We start from the raw sequence: 12,902 nt of genomic DNA, 5'->3' as shown, positions 1-12,902 counted from the left end.
CCAATCCCTGCTCATGCTCACCAGCCTCTAAACGCCGTCGAGCCGGAGCACCGCTACCGACGACCGCTGCCCCCTGCTCGCCGTGGAACACCCCTTCCCAACCCTCCTCGACTCCAATTGACCCTACAGCTAGCTTCCCCACACCGTCCTGAAGCTCCCCGACCCCTTCCTCACCGCTCACGACTGCCGGAATGCCGCCTCCGCCATTCCCCTCCGCCGCCGGCCGCCTGCTCTCGTCGCGCCGCCGCTACAGGCCGCCCCAACCCTAATCCCGAGCGTCTACAGGTGCGCACAGACTTGGTGATGCTCCCACGCCCCTCCACCCTCGCCGCCGGCGATCGTCATCGCCGAATTTGGCTAGTCAAACCTCTACCTCCCCCTCTGACCACAGCCAAGGACCTCGGATTGAAAGATACAAAAGCCCAGGGGGCTGTCTGCAAAGCCAAGACTCGGATAAATAGTGCCTTTAGGCACTCCTTTGTTATTTTATGTTGCAAACTTTAAAATTCCATAGCAATTTAGAGAAAAATCAGAAAAATCCAAACTAAAATTTGTTGGATTCCTTATTCTATGATCTACAACTTTCCTTACAGGTTGACTTTCAATTTCTAAGTATTTTTCACTCTAATTTAAATGTTCAGTTTAAGTGGTTGTAGGCTATGAAAATGCTTAGTAAATAGTAGAAAAATGATAAAAATGTAAAACCTGTTGAGTTAGTTTTGTTCTGACATGTACTACTTAGAAAAAATAATTAACCTACTGTTTATATAATATTTTTATAATGTGTGAGTGTAATCATAGATAATGCTTATTTGTTGTTGTGTATTTAATATCTGCAGCTATAAATACTTAAAAATTATGGAAATATTTTGAAGTGTTGCCCTTGAGTAGTGCAACCTGTTCAAAGAAATCCAGAACAAAATTTTGTATATATCTATAATCATAAATAACTTTTAATATATTAGTGCTGTTGTTATTTATTCTTGGGACATAATTTCTACGAAGATAAAATCTTGTTAAATTTACAGTAGCTTGGATATAGCTTAATTTGTAATTAATAAAAGTTTCAACCCCAGTGCTATGGTAATTTATCTTATAAAAATAAGACATGTTGTCTAATGTGGCTAACTAGGTTAGTTTATACCCGATAAATGACTACCCAGTTAAAGAGTAAATGATATGTGTGATGAGTGAACTGTGTTTTCATTGGATTGCAACTTTATTGTGAAGTAAAATGAAAGTGCATGCACCTCTTAAACTAGATCTTTGCATATCATATAGACTTAACTACTCTCGCCGACGGAGACTACGAACTGATCCCGGAATCAGAAGTGGAAATTTCTGAAGACCCCGGGAACATCGTCGGAAATCTAACTAAAGCTCCGGACCAAAATTCGGAAAACCTTGACACTCCTGCCCCAACCCCACTAACGAAGGCAAGCCCCGGACATAAACCATTACTTTATTTACACTGCAATCTACCTTTATATATATCTACTTATGCATTAAGTTCTTAGGAATTGTCTGGAAATCCTAGTTGCATATTCTCAGAAGCTGATGTACTGAATACTAGAACTTGAGTCCGAATAGCTGCTACGCTAATAGGACCGGTAGAAGTCGAGTGATTGCCTATCACTCGCGAGCTTATAGGAATTATAGTGTTTATATTCCTATAATCACTATAAGGATGACGGATGGGATTTATGTGAGGTATCATGGTCGAGATGATACCCCGTCTGTGTTAATGAATTTGGCTAAGGTCGCAGTGTGTGGTAGCGGTGGTTAAGTGTTTGAAAGTACTAGCCACATGCTGCGAAATATGGTAAGCGGTAAGCCTAGTAACCAATCGGCCCGAGGAGTGGACTTACCTCCCACCACTCGTATTTGGTTTTTTCGGTTACTCACTTTGACGTGTGGGAATATGTGTTGCAGGGCAACCAGGAGTATGGCCATGTAGTCGCGCTACAGACATATGTCTTGCACATTGAGTGTGCGTATGGTCCTGCAGTCGCTTGTGGTGGATCTGATCCACGAGTCGGAATGAAAGGCAAACGGTTGCTTCGGAACGATCTCTGGATGTTCCAAGCGTGTGAGTTAGGTTTGCCCTTGCAAGGCTAAAATTCGATTCAGGAATCGTCCGTTTCTCGCGGAGATTGAGACTGCTTGATCCCTTTGCCACATAGAGTAACAAGAGCAACTTTATGATTATCAAAGATGATGTTTGCCTAAAGATTCTACCATGCTTGAGTAGTTATAGGTGCTTACCTAGAATGAATAATCAACTAGAACTCGAAAGCTAAAATTTGAAATTAAGGATCTACTCTTTGTTGCTTTTCAGCTGAAAACTTTACCCATCACCATTAAAGCCTTCATAAGTCTAGTTACATGGCTAAGTATACCACGCAACGGGTAAGCCTTGCTGAGTATTAGAATACTCAGTCTTGCATTGTGACTTTTTATTCAGGTAATCCCTCTGAGGACTCTGCTCTGCCTATGCCATGGCCTTATGCTCTGCCTATGGTTGGTCCGTGGAATGGGATCCGTCCCCGGCCAACACTGATCCTACCGAATGATATCATGCCAGGGCTTAGCATGATATCCGTACTGGCGACGTGTATAGTTGTTTTGTTTTAAATTCCGCTGCCGTAAACTTGAAAGCTTGAACCGGTTTGTAATAAATCCTATCAGTTTGGAACTGATACTACTTTTGACATCTTGTGTAATATAAATGCCTGTGATGTAAAATATGACGGTGATTGTATGTCTGAACTCGCCTTCGTGCGAGGTACCTTGTTTGATCCTGCATCGGTGGTTTATCGGGACGTTACCCGACAGGCCAAGGGATTATACCGTTTGAAGTACATTGGAGCCCTCGGGAATGGACTCGCGTACTTGAGCCGGTATAATTCAGGTTGGTTCTGCCACAGCTGGTATCAGAGCTAACAAGTGTACCCTGGAGATATGGTTAGCCTTAAAAATATTTTTAGTATAAATTTGGCCAATGAAGTATTTGGTAAAAACTACATTGGTATCGTTAAGTATTGTGCTTAGTATGTAAAGCCCTAGGGTGATGTTTATTAAGGGAATTAGAGGTGGCCATAGTATATATATATATATAACTTTAACTCTCAGCATTACTTTTCTGTCAAAACTTAAATTTATGCACAATCCAATTTTACATTTGTAACGACACCTTTGACGATGAGGTAAGGATCCTCAGCTAACTAGGGGGTTAGCCTTCCCGTCGGTGATGCGAACCGAACGCTGTTTTTCAAGCAGTGGCCTACTTGAGATGCTGCCAATATATCAACTTAGGTTGATTATATTGGGAGTATATGGTTTGGCGATCGCTGTTCATACCCCCGCATTTTGCGGTACCCCCGTGAATATGTTATTTTGATAACGTATGTTAACGTTGTCTGTACGGCGGTAATGGTACAGATGCTGTTTCTTTAGTGAACAGTAATGATTGGGGACACTTTCATGACTTGCTGGCATAAAAGGTTCATTGGATATATATTGTGGTTTTCTGCAGGTACAGTAACCACGATTAAGAGGCTAAGACGGATAGGACTTATCGACTAGTTATTAGTGAGAGACGTATGTATTGTGCCACCGAAACTGTGGCAGAACCAACCTGAATTACACCGGCTCAAGTACGCGAGTTCACTCTTGAGGGCTCCAACGTGCTTCAAACGGTATAATCCCTTGGCCTGTCGGGTAACATCCCGATTAACCATCGAAAGTAGGATCAAACAAGGTACCTCACACGAAGGCAAGTCTAGAGATACAAATGCCATCACATTTTTACATCACAGGCAGATACAATACATGGTTATTTTAAAAGTAACAATAGTTACCAACTGATGGAAATTATTACAAAACCGTTTAAAGTTTCAAGTCTTGCAGCGAAGTTCAAAGCACGGGCACTGTACACGTCATCAGTTCAGATATCATGCTAGCCCTGACATGATATCACTCGGAGGGGTCTGCGTTGGCCGGGGACGGGTCCCACTCCACGGACCAACCAACAGGCAGCGGGTAAGGCCATGGCATAGGCAGAGCAGGGTCGTCTGGGGGATTACCTGAATATAGAAGTCACAAGGCAAGACTGAGTATTCTAAAACTCAGCAAGGCTTACTCGTTCATGGTATACTTAGCCATATAACTAGACTTATGACGGCTTTTCGGGTTTTTGATAAGGTTTTCAGCTGAAAAGCAACAAAGAGTAGGTCCTTAATGACAACTTTTAGCTTTCAAGTTCTATGTGATTATTCATTCTAGATAAGCACCTATAGCTATTCAAGCATGGTAGAATCTTTTCCCAAACATCATCTTTGATAATCACAAAGTTGCTCTTGTTACTCTATGTGGTAAAGGGATCAAGCAGTCTCAATCCCCGCGAGAAAACGGACGATTCCTGAATCGAATTTCAGCCTTGCAAGGTAAACCTAACTCACACGCTTGGAACATCCAGAGATTGTTCCGAAGCAACCGTTTGCCTTTCATTCCGACTCGTGGATCAGATCCACCACAAGCGACTGCAGGACCATACGCACATCCAATGTGCAGGATATACGCCTGTAGAGCGACTACACGGCCGTACTCCTGGTTGCTCGGTAACACGTATTCCCACACGTCGAATCGAGTAACAGGAAAAACCAAAATACAAGTGGTGGGAGGTATGTCCACTCCTCGGTCCGATTGGTTACTAGGCTTACCGCTTACCATATTTCGCGGCATGTGGCTAGTACTTTCAAACGCTTAACCACCGCTACCACACACTGAGACCTTATCAGATTCAACAACACAGACGGGGTATCATCTCAACCATGATACCTCACATACATCCCGTCCGTCATCCTTATAGTGATTATAGGAATGTAAACATTACAACTCCTATATCGCACGAGTGACAGGAAATCACCCAACTTCTACCGGTCCTATTAGCAGAGCGGCTATTCGAACTCAAGTGCTAATATTCAATACATTGGTTCCTAGGAGAATGTAACTAGGGTTTCTCACACAATTCCTATGAACGTAATGCATAGATAGATATAAACAAAAAAGGTTGCAGTGTAAATAAAGTAGCGGTTATGTCCGGGGCTTGCCTTCTTGCGTGGGGCTTGGGGCAGTAGTGTCAAGGTTTTCTGAACTTTGGTTCGGAACTTCAGTTAGATCTCCGACGGTGTTCCCGGCATCTTCAGAAACTTCCACTTCCTAATCCGGGATCAGCTCGTAATCTCCGTCGGCGAGAGTAGTCGAGTCTACATGATATGCAAAGTTATAAGTTAAGAGATGCATATTCTTTTATTTTATTTCACGATAAAGTTGCAATCCAACGAAAATATAATTTACTTTGTACACTTATTATTTATTTCTCTACTCGGCAGTCATTTATCGGGTATTAATTATTTTATCTAGTTACATTAAGCAACAGGGTTGGTTACCCTAATTATTTAACTAATGGCATGTGTCCTGACCTACGGAAAGGACTGGGAGCAGAGTCTTGCTTATGCAGAATTCTCGTACAACAATAGCTACCAAGCCAGCCTGGGCATGTCGCCATTCGAAGCTCTCTACGGAAGAAAGTGCAAGACTCCTCTGATGTGGTCGGAAGTTGGGGAACGTGCCCTAGTTGGGCCCGCACTTATAAAGGAAGCAGAAGAAAAAGTAGCGGAGATCCGCGAAAAGCTGAAAGCGGCTCAATCCCGACAGAAGAGCTACGCAGACAAGAAGAGGCGGGAAATAAGTTTTAATCCGAGAGATTTTGTTTATCTCAAGGTCTCACCCATTCGAGGAACGCGAAGGTTTCAAGTGCAAGGAAAATTGGCCCCTCGATATATTGGACCGTACCGAGTTCTGAAGAGGGTCGGAGCAGTGGCATACCGACTGGAGTTACCGGAAGAAATGTCAGATATACATCCAGTATTTCATGTCTCGCAATTAAGGAGATGTTTGAGAGTACCCGAAGGAGAAAACGTGCCGGTAGAAACAATAGACCTGTAACCGGATCTGCGGTACCAGGAAGTACCGGTCAAAATTCTGGACACTGTCACTAGGAGGACAAGAAACTCCGAAGTACGGATATGCAGAGTTCAATGGAGCAGACACGGAGTAGAGGAAGCAACCTGGGAACGCGAGGAAGCTCTAAAGAAGGAATTTCCCCATCTGTTCAGGAGCCGGCCGAATCTCGAGGACGAGATTCATTTAAGTGGGGTAGGTTTGTGACGCCCCGAAAATTCACTTAATTAAATCATGCGCTAGAGTAATTCGTAGAAACGGTTCGACGTCAAAACCCTAACCCTAACCGGATCGCCGTCCCGTTCCGCATCGCTCGCGACCGCCCGCCGTGATTAGAGCCGGTGCGACCCCTTTTCTTTTTCTCCTCGCGCGATTACCGCGCGCGTGGCCGACCGGCCGCGGCTGCGGCCGCGATTGGCGCCGACGTGTTTTCCCTTTTTTCCCTCGCTGTTCTCCTCGCGCTGCGCGCTACCCCGCGCGTGGCCGACCGGCCGCGGTCACCGCCGCGACCGGCGCCGGCACTTCTCCCCTCCCCGTTTTCCTTTTCTCTCTTCTCCCTAATTCTTTTCTTTTTTTTCCTTTTCTCCCTTTTCTTTCTACTCCATTTTCTTCCTTCCCTCCCTTTTCTTTTCTCCCTCCTTCCTCCCTGCCTCTCCCTCTTTTCCCTCTGCTCCCGAGCGCCACACGCCGCGCGCTGCCGTGCCGCGCATGCCCCCGCGTGCCCCGCGTGGCCGTGCGCCACGCCGTGCGCCGCGCCGTGCCCGCGCCCCGCTCTGGCCCGCGTCTCGCCGCGCCGCGCGCACACGCGCCGCGCCGCCCGCCGTCACTGCGCCCGCGACGCCGTGCCGTCCGCCGTTGCCGCGTCCTCCCTCGCCACTGCTCCCACGTGCGCACGCCGCACCGCCCCGCCCCCTGGCCGCGCCGTACCGCGCCGAACGCGCACGCGCGCACAGACACCGCGTCGCGACGACGGCAAGCGGCCAAGGCGCCATTAATGGCGCCCCGCACCTGCCGCCGCCGCGACCGCCCCTCCACTGCCCCGGCCGCCTATAAAAGGGGCCGAGGAGCACCCCCAGCACCCCACCACCGCCACCGCTCGCCCAGACCCTCGCCCCCCCTGCTCCAGTGCCGCTCCGACGAGCCGCCCTGCGCCGCCGCCTCCGCTCCCGTGGGCGCACTCCCTCACTCCACCTCGGCCCAAGGTGAGGCCGGGGATGGACTCCCCGTGCCCCCCCTCTCCCTTTTCCCCCCACCCCCGGACCGCCGCCGTGCCCCGGGCCGCCGCATCAGGCCGGCGCCGAGCCCCCTCCACCCTCCTCTGTTTCCTGTGAAGAGAGGAGGAAGAAGAAAGGGCATTTTGCCCGTAACCCCCTCCCTTTCCCTGTAATCTCCAAAAAGAAACCCCTACTTACTCCCTTTTGCAAAAGAGACCCTATTCCTTCCATTATTTCAAAATAAACCCTCTATTACATGAACCTAGACATACTTAGCATCCTTTAGCATATCCTGAGCATTTCCAGGATTCGCAAATGGGTCCTTACTTCTTTCGGATATTTACAAACAAGCCCCTGAACCCCGTTTAACCCTTGAAACCATCTTTAACTCGTCATTTTATGTGCGAAACGACCTCCGATTGACCCGAAACTTTACCACTCCACTCTAGTATAGTTTTAGCCATGCCATTAAGAAACCACCCAAAGACATCACCCCTAACTCCGTAACTAAATTATTTCCGATTCAAGCCCAACGATAAAAGCTTTTAGTCCTTCCGCTTGATTGTGTGTCTGTTTGTTTGCGTCGTAGGACACGGAGTGAACGACGAGGTTCCCGACTGCGACCAAGCAACTGAGGACCAGTTCTGCGACCCCGAACTCGAAGGACAGTGCTTCGATCAGGACTTCCCGCAAGGGTTTGACGATGGCAAGTTCAATTCCGCCCTTTGATGCATGTTTTTGTCCTAGTTTTTATAAACACAACCCGATGGCCTGTTTTATAAAATTGCATGGTTTTGCATGCCGTAACCATGGTAGGATAGCCACCCTTGTTGTGACCACCATACCTTGACCACCTGATTTTATAAAGAAAATGCGTGTGTGTGGGAAAGGGTAAAATGTGGATTTGAGAAACGAGTCGGACGGGATGGATGGCATTTCTGTGTGAATTGCCGTTGGTGTGCTCGTACCTGTGTGGTTGAGCGTGGAGGGGAGATATCCATCTTGTCACCCCTAAGGACCGAGTTGATGTGTCGTCTCACCTAGCTTCCTGTCGTGCAAACCACTTGACCGTTGTATGGGCAACGGCTTGGCCTAACCCCACTAGTTAGTCTGATAGCCATCAGGAGAGCTGGGAGCAACGGGTGATCAAGGAGACGGGATAAGCTCTGTGTGACTTATGCCCCGGTTAAACCTTGGTGGTAGGTCGAATGACCCCTTGATAAATCCCGTGGTGGCTAGTCAGGTCTAGCTAAGGTGGGTAAGGGCTTCGATGGGATCTGCACCGGCACTAAGGTGTTCGTGCTGTGGTACCCCACCTGTGGGTAAAGTTGCACACCTCTGCAGAGTTGAAAATCTATTCGAATAGCCGTGCCCACGGTATTGGGCAAGTTATGGTGTGGTCACATAACTAGTGTTTCTCTTGGGAATGATTGGGCTGGTGTGAGTTGTTTGGAAAGTGTCCGGCAGTTGTGCCGTGTGCTACGGCGGACGGGGAGTCCGGTAGCAGTTTAAAACTTGGATCCTGTGTGGATTGACACCGTGTGCTCTTTGGTATTAGAAAACTCGTTTTGAAAGTTGTTTTTGAACAAACCTTGCACACAACTGAGTTTTCCGTAAATGAACTATAACCTTATCCTTGGATTATCCTGTGCATTAAATTCTGTTATACCCCCTCCGTGGGTGTGATTGGACTTGCTGAGTACGTTTGTACTCACCCCATTCTTACTTTTACAGTGGAAGACCCAGACTACGTCCCCGAAGACAACGAGTAGGGTTTCGTCCTGCACCCAGTCTTGCCTGTGGTTGAGGCCACCGTTGGATTCCGCATGGCGCAAGACTCTGATGATCCTCTTTTCGTAACTAGTGTAGTGGTGTGGGTTTTAGTTGTAATCCTCGCGATAGTGGCGCTTCACTGCCCATTACCGCGAAGAGTTGTACGGTGATGTACCACCTGTTGTAATAAAAGTGTTATCAGCCTCCTGGGACTGATAAATTAACGCTTTTAAGTCTTCCCTGATGGGGGGACGCTTCAGGTGGTATCAGAGCCGTAGGCTGGCCGTAGGACGTGACCCTAGGACCGAGACCCCTTTTCAGACCCTAGAACTTGTCCCGGTTTAGAAACTTTCTGCACAAACACTCACCACCGGTCTTTGCCTTGTTCCAGATGGCTAGCAATGGATGGGTTAGCGGAATCTGCCACGCAGAGCCTGGCCTCCCCAAGTTACTATTGCTCAGCCTGGAACGCGTTGGGATTAGGGAACCACCGGAGTATGCTTACCGTGAGTACATCGCCGGAGGCACCCTTCGGTGCGACATGATGGTTTTTGTGGAGAGAAGCACCCGCTACCCTGATGTGGACCCTTGGTTCATCTCCACCACTGGCTTTCGCTTCCCTGACACCTACCGAAAAGCCGCCCGTAAAGCCCTGCGACGGCTGCGTGTGCTCTACAGGCACCACCTTCAGCGGACTCCTATGGGATTTTTCCCACCCGCTGAGGGACGAGGACGCACTTGGATTGCCCGAATGAGGGGACTTGGACGAGAAGAAGAAGACCTAGAAGATACGGTCTCCCACCTGTCCATCTACCTTACTGGCTTGGATGCACTCTACCGCGAACAGTCGGCGCAACTGAAGCAGCTAATCCGTGGGATTGAAAGGATAACCCAGGAGCTGGAGGAACAACGGACAAGAGCTGCAAACGCCGAGTATTCCTTAGCCGCCCTCCAAGCCCAGATGCAAGAATACGAGAACCGCAACGGAATTGGTGGATGGATAGAGGAAGAAGAAGAAGAACCCATGGAAACCCATTGGATAAGGGTACTCAGACCGAAAACGAGATGGATCGGTTCCTTCCAATAAAGAAGCGCTCTATCAGAACCGAGGTAGAATCCCCATGATAGGATTAGCACCCTTAGCTAAAACCCTACCCTAATGACCACGCATCTATGAAAACTGTACCACCCCTGTTGTAATAATAAATATCGTCCACTCCCTTTTGCGCCTGTACCAGGTTGTTTACCCTGTTTCTGTTTCAGATGGCTGAGGAAGGATGGACCCAGGGCGATTGCCAAGCTGCACCTGGATTTCCCAGCCTCTTAATCAACACCCTGGAGAACCTTGGCGTTACAGAACGTCCAAGGTACTACAGCCGAGAGTACGAGCACCATGGTACCCTCCGCTGCAGGGTGATCCTGGTCATCGCCAGGAGCAACCGCTACCCCGACATCCAGCCTTGGCGAGCGACCGCCACAGGATTTAGACACCAAGATACCTACCCCCTGGCCATCAGAAAAGCACTCCGTTATTTGTGCCGGATTTTTGAAGAACACCTCGCCCCCACGCCAGCGAAGTTCTTCCCGCCGGCCATCAGGACCCCAATCTGGGAAGCACGCATGAGAAACCTGGAGCGACGTCGCCACGAAGAAGGCCCCCTGTACCAAGTGGCTACTTACCTAGCCGCCCTGGACCAACTTTTTGATGAGCAAGCCAACCTTCTAAGGGAGCAGACCCATCGAGCCGAGCAGGTAGAGCTCGCGGTGAGGATACAGCAGATCCGAGCCGCCCACGCCGAGGCAAGAGCCGCAGCCGCAGTCAGTAGCGAAGCAGTTGCCCAAGAAAGCCTCAGGCAGGCCCGAGACCGGCGTATGCAAGATTGGACCCAAAGTGGGACGCCAGTCCCAGCAATAGGGGAAGACCATGTTTTACTCGGGACACCCGTCATAGGGTGGGGATCACTCTTTGGGAGCACACGAGCCCCACCCGAGAATCCTGAAAGTTCTGCTGCCGCCGACGAAGGGGATGCTGCAATGCAACCCCTGACCGATGGGAACCCAGAAGACGGCGAGCGAGAACCTCTCACCCTGTCCGCCCCGGAAGAAGACACACCACGAAAGTAGAGTGACCGACGCCATCCCAGTGATGCCCCTCCCCAGCCTTTCTGTTTACGCCGTACCCTTAAGATGAGACCCTGGCCGAGTAGCACGGGACCTAGTCGTACCCCCAAGCTGTACCCCCCCCCTTGCTGTAATAAAAAGGGTTTGTGCTTGCTGTTTGTGGTGATTGTGTGCTGGTTTGTTGTGTGCTACTTGTTTATATGGGTACCGGCAGAAGGTAGATTCTGCCTTATATATACGAATTAAACAACTTAAACATCACAAAATCGTAACCCTGATTTACCCAATCAACAGGTGACCCCCCGGAACGTCGCGAGGGCCTCCCGTGGCCGGAACCCCGTAGCCGCTAGTGTCGGAGCACAGCCCGTTGAACAAGATCTTCCCCAAGGGGAGCAAGAAGTAAGCCAGAACCGAGGGGGAATTCAAGAAGGAGAACAACTACCACCACCCCCACCCCTCGGAGACCTGGCGCAGATCATCCATAACCAGACCCTCATACTGGAGACTCTGGCAAATGCCCTCATTAACCGGCAGCCACGAGGGCAGAATATGAACGACAAGCTGACGGCCTTTCTAAGGACCAAGCCACCTACCTTCGCCGGATCCTGCAACCCGTTGGATGCTGACGACTGGTTGCGAGTAATTCAGAGGAAGCTCGAACCATTCGAATGCCAGGACCGGGATAAAGTCCTTCTGGTAGCCCACCAGCTCACCGGAACAGCATTATCCTGGTGGGAAAACTATTGTGCCGCAGCCGAAGATGCCTCTACCATCACCTGGGGAGAATTCGTAAGGGAGTTCCGCCGCTACCACATCCCTTCGGCCACTATGAAGCGCAAGGCGGATGAATTCCGCGCACTACAACAAGGGAGCATGTCGGTGGAAGAATACACCCACCGGTTCATAGAATTGGCCCGATATGCGCCGGAAGAGGTGAACGACGATGATAAAAAGCAAGACGTGTTCAAGAAGGGGTTAAGCCCAGAGCTCCGAACCTTGCTTACTCCCCAGATCTATCCGGACTTCAACACCCTGATGAACAAGGCTATCCTCACAGAAAGGGCCAAAGCTGAAGAGAGAAAGGATAATAAACGCAAATTCCTGGAAAGTAAGGCCCGCCAACAGGACCGCTTCCAAAAGCTGAGGAACTCCAACTACACTGCACCAAGATCCCAGGCCCCAATGCAGTATAGGACTCAGTCCCAAGTGACAGGATCACGAGCCCCTGAAGCACAGCCTAAGAGTCAGAATACCATGAGGGCCCCGCAGAGCAACACCAGCCTGGCTGCTTCCGACAACAGCAACGTTAGGGCCTGTTTCAACTGCCGTGAGACAGGGCACTTCATCGCCAACTGCCCTTACGCCAAGAATAAGCCGGCCACGTCAGCCTTCTCCAACACAGTGAATGGGCCCAGACCAGCCCTAACCGGTGCCAACCGAGTGCCCGTCCGCAACAACGACGGCAACCAGCAGGTGAAGCAGCAATCAGTTGGACGAGCCCGCGTCAATCACATCGACGCGCAGGAAGCTCAAGAAGCTCAGGGCGTAGTGCTCGGTGAGTATCTAGTCAACTCAGCTCTAGCAACGGTACTATTTGATTCTGGAGCATCGCACTCGTTTATATCCTCGAGCTATGTGGAGAAACACAAAATACCTACAGTACTACTAAAAACACCCCTAGTAACCCGGACGCCTGGAGGCGACATCAATTGTCAATTAGGTTGTCCACGGGTAAGGATCAATTTAAGTGGGGTAGACTTTCTAGCAGAT

Source organism: Panicum hallii, chromosome 1 (genome assembly GCF_002211085.1).
Source record: "Panicum hallii strain FIL2 chromosome 1, PHallii_v3.1, whole genome shotgun sequence".
NCBI classification, from domain to species: Eukaryota; Viridiplantae; Streptophyta; class Magnoliopsida; order Poales; family Poaceae; genus Panicum; species Panicum hallii.
This window is presented reverse-complemented; position numbering follows the sequence as displayed.